The sequence below is a fragment of the Parasteatoda tepidariorum genome, chromosome 3, assembly GCF_043381705.1.
Source record: "Parasteatoda tepidariorum isolate YZ-2023 chromosome 3, CAS_Ptep_4.0, whole genome shotgun sequence".
Lineage (NCBI taxonomy): Eukaryota > Metazoa > Arthropoda > Arachnida > Araneae > Theridiidae > Parasteatoda > Parasteatoda tepidariorum.
The window spans coordinates 35,562,133-35,573,535 of NC_092206.1; the positions used below are offsets into that span (position 1 = coordinate 35,562,133).

Genomic DNA, 11,403 nt, shown 5'->3' on the forward strand with positions numbered 1-11,403 from the left:
CAATGCACAAGGTTACAGATAACTTGCACAAGGCAAAAAACGAAAGTTAAGAGCTTGCCGTTATTAAAAATATTAAAAAAAAACATTTAAATGTTTCAGAGCTACTTAGAATTTATATATACATACAAAGAAAGCCAAATATAAGGTATAACAAGGTGAGTCACTTACTAGTTCTCAAACTTACTTATTCTCAAAAAACTGCTAAATGTTTTTTTAAAAATAGATATATGCTGGTATGTATTATAATCAATATAAAGTTTTAAAAAATTAGTAATTTTTGAGAAAATTTTGTCAAGAGTCATTAAATTACTTGCAATAAGTTTTTTATTTTATCTAAGTGGAGTAAAGTGCTGAAAATTAAACTTATTACAAAACTGAAGAGTTTATTTAAAAAAAAATTTAAACTAAACTACAGAAGCAAAAATAAAATTAACACACACAATTTTAAAAAAAATAATTCATTGACAAAATTACAATACACAAACTAAACATTAATAAAGGAGCTAACTGTCAGGAGGCTTTCTATATTGGTCAGCAATATCCTTTATTTTTCTCCACAACTCAGCAGGCTCATCAACACGAGGAATCTAAAAATAATTATTACTGACTAAAATCTAAATTTGCGCAAATGATAAGACATTAAGAATTTTTCAAAATGTCAATCTATCTAATTTTTCATAACAAAATCTTAGTTATTAGTCTTTATGATTCTTAGAAAATTTGAATTTGAGAAAATTATTAATTAGAGCATTTTTAGAGAAAAATTTAAATACAAATTACATCTAAATAAATCTATATATAATAATAAAATATAATCTAAATATAATATTTTTTATATAAAGAGCCAAATATAAATTTTTTTTTTCACTGAGCAACTGATTCAACAGGTTATGTTATTACATAATATATAAACTAACATTTTTTTTAAATATTTACCAATGAAATATATCTCAGTAAAACAGTACAAGGTACCTAAATTTGTGGAAATTTTTTGAATTAAATAACCAATATTTGGTTTACAATGGTTACTATTTGGTGAAAAATGAACCTGCACTTTTCTAAACATCTATCCTCAGAAAGATATTATTCATCAGTTGATGTCTGATGAATAAAAAGGTGAATAAAATTAAGCAAAATATATCAGCTTCAGGGAGCAATTTGGTTGAATAGATTCGTTTAATCTCAATAGCAGAAATCCTTGCATGGATAGATCTGCAACACAATGAAAAAATTCTAAGGTTTATTGCTGAGCCTGTTATTAGATGTTTGTATTAAATAATTTTTGGCTGCAAGCAAAAACAAATATGAAAAGAAAAACTGCCGAGCTGCATTAATGCTGCTACTGAGAATGTTGTAAAAAAAATTCAAAACTATCAGAAATTTGAATGAAATTTTTTTTCTAAATACATTTCACTTCACAAGCTCTCAAACAAAACTGACTGCAGAAAGTATTGAAAAAAATATTTTTACCCTCCTTTAAAAAACCCTTTTTTGTTTATTCAAATGTAAAATTTCACACAAATTTTTTGAATTCTCTCTAAATTAAAAAAAAAAAAAAAAAAATTAAATANCACTTCACAAGCTCTCAAACAAAACTGACTGCAGAAAGTATTGAAAAAAATATTTTTACCCTTTTTTAAAAAACCCTTTTTTGTTTATTCAAATGTAAAATTTTACACAAATTTTTTGAATTCTCTCTAAATTAAAAAAAAAAAAACAACAATTCGTTTTACTTTTTTATTCAATATCTAATTACAGTTCATAAATAGGCAGAGTTGCCAAGAAAGTCAGCAGCATTCCATGTCCAGCTACAAACTCAGTTAATTTTTATTTACAGTGCATAGCATACTAAAGAAAGGCTGTTATTGTGGTACCGTTGTTTTGTAAAGTGAAAGATTATAACGTGTTGGACATTTAATAATCTTACCTTATAATTCTGACAAAGATAAACCCCTGCATACATTCCGGCACCAAAGGTAACCTGAAATTAAATTTGTCTTCAATTAAAATAAGAAATTATAAAAATTATTTTAAAATATAATTTTCAAAATAAAAAAATACTTTCTAAAACAAGGCTTTTTTCTTTAAAAAAAAAAGCAAAACAAAATAAACTTTGTGTTTGTCAGATAGAAGTTAAGTCAAAGGGCAGAGCCGAATTTTTAAGTAAAAAATAAGTACCTCTTTAACACCTTTCAAGCACACAAAATATATTCTTAAACTCTTTATTTTTTAAAAGAATATAAGGGAATAAAGAATAGAATATTTCCATATCCTGATCTGTCGTGCCAACTACAATTGCCAAGGTGAAGAATAGATTTTAAACTTGCAAATTTTTTAAAAAAACATGCAGATGTTTGCCCGAGGCTGGCTACAATTTGAGTTGTTCCTTTTCTGTGATGTTTTTTTTTCTTTTCCTTTTTAAATTCTCAGGGAGGGGGGGGGGAATNGGGGGGGGGGGGGGGAATTGGCAAGAATTGACGATTATTCTGCCACAGATCACAATACGGAAATCTCCCCAAATATATATATATATATGCATACATATGAACTTTCAATAAAAGGAAGAAAATTTTTTCATTAGAGCGCATATCTGAATAATATTATTATTGTGGTTGAATGAATTGCGAATGAATTGAATAGAATAGTGTGAAAACAATGCTTTAGGCATAATTCATGACAAAAACCGACATGATAAAAAAATATCTCGTTTTGGAAAAGAGAACATTAAGGACTTTTTAAATACAGCCAACGAAAAAAAAACACCTTTAAAGGCATTTAAAAATCAAAAATAAGTACCTCTAAGCACTGTACTTTTTAAAAATGCTACGCCCCTCTAAGTGATTAAGAGGCCCCTCCTCTAGGGATCTAACTGTTGAAGGGGTAGACAGGGAAAAATCTGAAGATGCTTTTATTCTTTTTAATTTTCACAAATAAACTAATGGTGGGCCAGTATAGCCAGGTGGTAGGGTGTTCGACTCATGTTCAAATTGAACCTTGCAGAGAATCCCCGCACATTAAATGATGACTGGTGCATGGGAAATCTGTCAGGGTCAGGAAGTCCTCCAAGTACCCATAGTAAATCAATAACTCTAGGGGTACTGATCCAGGAGTTCTCTTGTCCATTAGATTGGGTTCAAAATCAGAATTTGTGTGCAATTAACATTATAAAAAAATTTTAGCATCATCCAAATCAGTTTAAACTGTAATAAAGTGAAATTTTTAAAAATCTAAAAACTGACGTATAGTTTAATTATTGGTATATGGAATGAAGGAAAAAAACTATAATAGTTATCCATTAGAAATATTTAAGATAAATAAAAGAATTGACTAACAGCTATTAAAAGCAAAAATAACTTAAATTGTAAAGTTGAAAAAAAGAAATAGAAAAAAAATACTATTAATTCTTTAAATAAAACTTTAATGCTAAGAATAAGATTTTCCAGGTAAGCCAAGTATACATGAAATGGTAAAAGAAATATCTATCAGAAAGGATTTTAAAAATGCCTCACAATCATGAAAATGTCCATGAAAACAAAAGTATACAGAAGCGAAACAGAAAATAATAAAAATCAATATTAATTCTTGAAAGAAAATTTTCAAGATGAACATCTCAGTTTTCCAATTACTTTTTAAGAAAAGGTGAAGGGAAAAAAAATGGGAGAAATAGAATCCCTTTATAGCAAAAATACTAAAATAGCTTAAGGAAAAGAAATAAAAACCCTTTTGATTGCTGCATTTCAATAAAAATGTCAATAAAAAAACAAGAGCTTTTTAAAAAAAGAATAAAAAAGCTACTAGATTGAAACAGAAACAAAAGTAGGAAGATTTTCATATCATGATCTATGGTAGAATAATCCCCAAGTCTTGACAACTTCCAGGCAGCTGCCCTTGAGAAACTAAAATGAAAAAAACATCACAGAATGGGATCAGCACAAAAGGTATAACTCCTAGCCATCCCCAGGCAAACATCTATAGGTTTTTTTTCTCAATAATTTGAAAGTTTAAAATCTATTTGGTACCTTGGCGATTGTAGTTGGTGTGACAGATCATGATATGGAAATATTCTCGCAAAAGTCTTTCTTAATTTTAAAACCAAAAGTTTAACCCTAAAAATCTTAATTATACTTTTTTACATTGCCCTATTTCAAGAAAAAATTGATAAAAGAATAACGTTCATTAGAAATGTAGTTTAAAAAAATGTTGTATCATAATAAAAATGCTGATGAAAGAAAAATTAATTGAAAAGAGAAACCGGAAAAAACTTTCTTATTTCTTAAAATATAGCTTTAATGGTGAAAATCACAGCTTTCTTTATTACCGGTTATATGTCTTACCATACAGGGGAAAAGGCGACAATAAAAAACAATCATCTTATCAGAAACACTCCATTAAATCCGTTCGTTAAATCATCAGCACTAATTGAAGTGTATATTAAGTGGGCACTTTTAGTATGCCATGTAGATAAATATAATGTGAAAATTCAACTATCATATAAAATATTTTTGGCACTGATTGCTTTTTCTCTAGCTAACTGTAGCTATCAGAAATGAACATAACATATTAAATCTACTATCACTTAATACTTTAGTAATTTAAATTTGTTACAGAGAATGTTACAAATTTATTATGGGAGCAGATACAATTTTTTTCTACATTAGCTTTGCTGCTAAATTTTAATAATTACTTACTAAATATGATATAACTTTACATTGATTTTTGAGAATATAACGAACAATTACATAACCATAAATAATTGAATAAATAAAAATTGTATCAGCAATATTGGTAATAAATATACTACTAGGTAAAGATACCAGCAAAATATGCCAGTCTAGTATTATCCATGGTTATAAATACAAATCGAGTTTACAAAATACGGACGTGCATGTATTAAGCTACGAATCAATTTTTATCGCTTTATTCCTGTTCGATACAAATTAAACAATTTTAAAATTTAGTTTATTATTAAAAATTTTCTTATCCACACTTACCAAAAGTCTCAACATAATTTCTAATTTGAATAAGAGATAGATTCAATATTAGAGATAATGAAGTTAATTGGCATATATATTCGTAATCAATAAATTTTAATAAAAATGAATAATAATGTTTGAAATTTTACATTCTGCTTTTATTTAAGAAATAGAAGTAAATATGTATGACATTTGGCATACAAAGACCAAGGTATGACACTATCTCATCTTTTTCACATATACTTTGTTTTGATTTTGACCTAATTCGCAAACGAAAACAATGTTTTCAACGGTGCACATTTGTAACTACTGTTAAAAGTTACTCTTCGTTGCGACTAAAATTTTCATTTACGAACGACAACTGATTGCACCTTCTTAATGCGTAGAGCGTTGACTACTTCTGTGGAAAAATACTTAACAGCTGATTGGAGGGAAATGTTTATACGCAATCGCAATTTTTATCCAAAGAGCAATTTTTATCCTACGCAATCCAATCCAAAGAGAAATAGGTCTCTGGTTTAATCTTTAGTTTGTATTGGTCCTCGTCAGTGGCGTATCTAGGGTATGGCAAGTATGGCGAATGCCATGGGCGCATTAATTCAAAAAGGCGCAAAATCAATCAACATCAACGANATCATCCACAGGGATGTTTCCCAGACCATCACCAATAGCCCATTGTGCAGCTCTAGTGCGACGTAAATGAACAAATCAAATCAAATAATCTTTAGTTTCGGAATTTTTAATAATGGAACTTAACATTATAGTTCAATTTTGATTTTTCCGGATAAAGGATAAGATAAAAATTGGGCACAAGTCCAACAAATAGTTTGTTTTTTTTTCTTTCTTCAAAAACTTGAAATATGCATAAAAAAAAGAGCCCAAACAAACTGGCTTTTTCAAGTAACCTTAGCTAGTACAGTTAAATCCGGTTTCTCGCTGTTTACATATCAGGGGCCCCCATCAGGGGGGAAGGTGGGCGCAAGATGCGCCCACTTAAAGCTTGGGGGGGGGGATTTTTACACTAAATAAAACGAATAGTTTCAGTTTCGGGGGGAATTTAGAATTTGCCCAAGAATGCGCCCACGAGCTTGGGGGGATGGGGGCCACTGTTACATGTAGACGTCATGATTCCGTAACACTTTAAAAGGCATATCATTCATTAAAATGAAACCTATAATAAAATCAAAACACACAAAACTTTACTAACATATTTTGAATGTTTAAAATTTAAGTTAATACGTTTGCTGCAGATTTGCACCCAAAACTTCTGATACAAAGCAAAATTTGTTCTATATATAACAAATTTTAGATAGAACAATAGAAAAATACTTTTTTATTAGTACAGTTGTTTTATTAGTATACTAATAAAACAACTGTACTAATAAAAAAGTATTTTTTTACTTATTAAACTAGTAAAAAATGCTGCCTTTTTCCCAAATATCACTTCACAAAAATTTTAGGGGCTTCTTACACAAATACTTTCAAACCAAATAAAAACTTGAGTAAAAAATAATCTATTCAACTACCATGAAGTTTCATATCAGATGAAAATATTTTAGATTTTAATATTAAAGTCTCAAATTTAAATTTTGTTTGTATCAGCATATTATTTCTTCAAAAATTCGGGGGGGGGAGAGGAATAAAAATTTCAACTTTTCAATTTGGTGAATTTTTGTTGAAAAAATTTTGTTCCTAATCTAGCATTGTAAATAAATTTGTCAGAGGAGGCCTACTATACAAAATATCTCTTATATTTATGGTGAAAATAAATTAACATACATTAAACATATACTGATTTAGAAACATGTTTTGTGTAAACAATTAAATAGTTAATAGTTTCAATTAATGATGAAAGTTATTGCCTCGCTTAATAAAACGATATCGGATTTTAAAATAGCGTGAATATGAGTCAGGACATTGGAATTAAAGATTGCGTGAATATGAATCATGACTGGATTTTAAAAACACAAAGCACAGTAGAAACTTGTTTCTTAGATAAAGAATTATTCATTGTGACTACATTGCTATTATTTAACAATTTTAAGATGATTTTGTTTTATTAAACAGAAAATTAATGGCATTTATTTTTATTTTGCTTTTAAAATAGCATTTCACAAGCTTATCTAGTATGATCAAATTTAAAAAAATGCAACGAAAGTTCAGCATAGCAATTTTAAAAAAAGAAGTAAAAATTTACATTAATAAAAATAAAATAAATTCAATCAAAAGACTTCTTTTATCACCAGTTAAGGTATATTATTACTTTCTTTGGATGTTTCCTGGATGCAAGAAAGTTTGTTCCATTATAAGATAGTACCAGACCAAATGTATCAATATGGAAAGAAGTGGAGGTACTTCCTTGTGAAATAATGAAAAATTTGTCGTAGTTAAAAGTTTTTTTTCTTTTTCAAATGAAAAAAAAAAAGATTTAAATAATTATTTCTAATATCTTCAATTACAACTGTTCCAGGCAGCGTGTGTTATGAAAAAATACAATGAAGTTACTTTTAATTTCAAAGCAGGCAACTTTTTTTCAAATTTTTATTTAAATATAGAATAATATGAAATCCAAAGAAAATATCACCATGTCATATTTAAAGCATTTTTATAGTAATTTCGTTAACTAAGTAAATAAAAATAACCTTTATCTCTAATTGATTGTTTTTATTATTTTGAAATTATCTTCAGACTACTGAGTTTAAAAATTGTGAATTTTTAAAAAAAAATTGCAGATAGTCTATTGAGCAGTTCTAGTGTGACATAAATAAAGTACCTTTTTCTTTTTTTTAAAAAATAAAAGTCAAGTACGTTAAACGTGTGTAAATAGTCCTCTTGATACTTCAGTGGATAACTTATAGAAGGGTTTTCATTGTTTTCTTGTTATAATTTTTTTATAGCATGTTAAATTTATATATTTATTTCTATTCTTTTGCCTATGAAAATATTATATAAACAAATGTAATTAAACTTTTTTTTAACGTCGTATTGAAATTTTTTTTAGAGAACATACTAATGTATATTTTTAGATATGAGATTAATTACCAGAATAAATATCAAGTTCTTACAAAATTTAAAATTTAGCTTAAAAATTTTATTTTGTTAGTGGGACATGTAAAATGTTTCTTATGAATAATTTTTTTAAATGTCAGTACACAAAAATGTATGCAGTTATCAAACTTAAAATTTATTCATCATTTTAAAATTTGTTCAATTACACTCACATACATATTTATTGTAATTATAATCTCTTGTTGTTTGGCACAGTCTTTTAGAATTTAGAAAGCAGCAAACATAGAGATTAATACAAACAGTGATTTATTACTTTTTCAGAAATATCAGATTGTTTGTCAGGAACATAACATTTTAATTTTTGGGTACAATTAGGTGCTTCAGAACAAGTTAGAGGAGTTTTCTCAATTTTATCAGTAATGCCTCCCTTTTCACTGCCTTGTTTATTATCTCACGTATCTTGAGGTTGTTTTCATGACCTGAGAGTTCAACTAGTTTTATTTCCAGTAATTTTAAGTAAAAATTTATCATTATCTCTCCTAAAAATCCTCCTAGCTCAATAGCTTATATTAAAATAAAAATAACTTGCTTAGAAAAGATTAGTCATTTCAACCTATTCAGCATATCAAAACAAAAGATAGCAAGAAGCTCACCTGATCAACTGCATATTGACTGAACTATGAGTGTCATAATAAGTTTTACTCCAATATTTATGTTAATGCTAAAGAATAGTAGCACTGAAAATTTAAAAAAAGATTTTTTTTTAAAAACAATTTTTACAAAATAGCAATCTTACTTTTTAAAGGACAATCTTTATGAACTTTTATCTATAAGTACATAGCTTGTTGTTACAGCGTTTAAGATTAAGTTCTATACATACGTACGTTTTCTTAACTTTATACAACTTATCTCAGTAAAAAACTGCTCTTTAAAAGTAACGCATTCAGCTAACTACAGTATTATAACCCTTCAGCATTAAAGAATATATATATAGCACAATAAATAAAGACAAAAAGGGTAAAAAGAAAAGAAAAAAAGAGAGAAATGAAGAATATTAATAAGTTTTATGTAAAGAAATTTCATGTTTCCTCTATATTTTGAACTTATATATTCTGTTATACATACATATATTTGAAGATTTTTTTTTTAAATGAAATAAAACAAAATAAGTCAAGGAACTGAAAAGATTACCATAACAGGAGAAAACCAAAAAATAATAACAGGAAAAAACATACTAAATACCACCTTAAAAATAGCACAATAGCAGAAGCCGAAAAATTTGCATGAGGAAATAACGTCCTAAAAATCAAAAAGGAAAAACACTAATAAGAAATTAAAGTAAAGGCACTGATACATATATGGTAGCTTTGTCAGGTGGCATTACCATGCAGTCAGTAACTTTGATTGTTTTATTTCATCTCACAAAAATTTTCTTCAAATATTCTTCCACTTGTGACATAAGCAGTTTGGTGTTGTTACAATGTGGAATTATGTTTTATAATTTTTCACTTCAATTTTCATCATTGTTGCATTTGTATTTTGAATTGTATTGTGTATATGACTAAATAAGTAATACCAACTAGTTATTATTTTTAATTATAAGAAAGTAAGCAAGGATAACTTTTATTTCATTGGTTTAAAATTTGAGCATTTTTTGCTTAATAAAAATCGTGTATCATTCTAAGAAAAAAGAATAATTTAAAGTTTTTAAAAAATAATAATAAAAGGCTATAAACCTTAATAAAACTTGCAGTAGACATTAAAATTGTAAATTTAAAAAAAAATATTAAATTTATTGCTCAAAATTCTTCTACAGGTGAGATATGTCATATCTATGGATAGTCACTCTTCACTGTTTCTCAGCCTTATAAATAATAAAATAAACAATAAATTAGTTTAATAAATAATATTTTTAATTAAAAAAAATACTTTTTTCAAACAATGATCTATATTATGAATAAACTTTAATGTATGTTTAATTTCAAAGTAAAGGTTTGTACCCAGAGTAAAATGTCATGTCTGTGAATAGGGACAAAACTAACAACAAAATTCTTCCAAATGACAGCAACAAATTTTTATATTTCACGAATCTCTTCTCAATGCCACTTTATTGAGAGGATGCTATACCACAGGAGAAACTTTTCATCTCAAATTCACTTTCACCTCCATGAGTAGTTTAAAATCTTAAGTACAGAAAAAGTTAGTTCAGACAAAACAAGAGTAAGCGATGAAGTTTCAAACTCTAAAAAAAAAAATTTAAAAATATCAAAATGAAAATAAATTATGAAAGGATTATGTAATGTGGAAGTTCTCGTCGAAGAATTTTTTGCTTTTTGATATTTTAAATTTTTTTTTTTCAGCAATTGATATTTCATAACTCTAGATTTGAGAGAACTCACTTTTTTATAATTTAAATTAGTTATAGAGAGAAACAGAATTTGCAATCAAAAGTGTCTCCTGTGGTATAGTGTCCTCTTTAGAGCTACAAAAAGTATATACTGTGTGTTTCATTATATCTACTTTAAAGTATTTGGCAATCTTCTGAAATTAGTCGAGTTCAGCAGGTCATGTCAGTAGACATTATATTATTAAGTAAATTTATTGAATAAATCAATCGATCTAATGTTTCAACAATTTCCCATTTTCCCAAATTATCGATTTTCAAAATTTCTTCTTAAATTAACCAGAAGTATAGAAAATCTGGTTTTCCTTATCTCTGTTGATGCAATTCACATACAGGACAATGTATTCACTTTCTGAAAAGGACCAGCTAGAGCACTTAAATTTTAAGTGGAGCTACGGTATGAATGACAATACAAGTTTTAGTGGTTCCTGATTGCTATAAATACCTTTTAATATCATCTTATTGCCAAATAGAAAGTCATCAATGAAATTTCAGTTGATTTTTTAATTAGCTAGAGTAATTAAACCTCCACTGAAAATCTTTGTTTGCTGATATTGTAAGTTTCAATCAATTCTTAAATGCTCTATAATACTTTTTAGAAAATACAATTTACTTACAGAAAGTGTACAATTTTAAAATTATATTTTATTTATTATTTTAAACAACTAATACATAAAATGTTTACAATAAACAAGCTCTTACAAAAATTAAGTAAATATTTTAATTCAAAATACATCTATGTACAATTTGTATTTATATACACAATAAAACAACAAATAGATATTAAAATCTAATTGTAAATAAAATAATAAGTAACATTATAAGATTTATTCTTAAAAATATATAGTACTTTAATAATCAAAGTATGATTTTGATTCACCAGTCACTAAGCTGTCTATACTAAAATCACAGGCTGATAAAGAGTTTACGTAAATAGTTAGGCAAATTTTTTTTTAAATCCTTCATGATGGTTTAGACACAGACAATAGCAAATTGTAAATGAGGATTAAAAAAAAA

At 27.0% G+C, this 11,403-nt stretch overlaps 1 long non-coding RNA gene across 1 annotated transcript; it reads right to left on the reverse strand.

Moving 5' to 3' along the window:
• Positions 1-442: 442 nt before the first annotated feature.
• Positions 443-5,519, reverse strand: LOC122269627 (uncharacterized). The gene is made up of 3 exons (XR_006225292.2): positions 4,992-5,519; positions 1,928-1,981; positions 443-587 (listed from the first exon to the last, which is right to left on the reverse strand). It is a non-coding gene; the product is annotated as an uncharacterized lncRNA (long non-coding RNA).
• Positions 5,520-11,403: the final 5,884 nt, after the last annotated feature.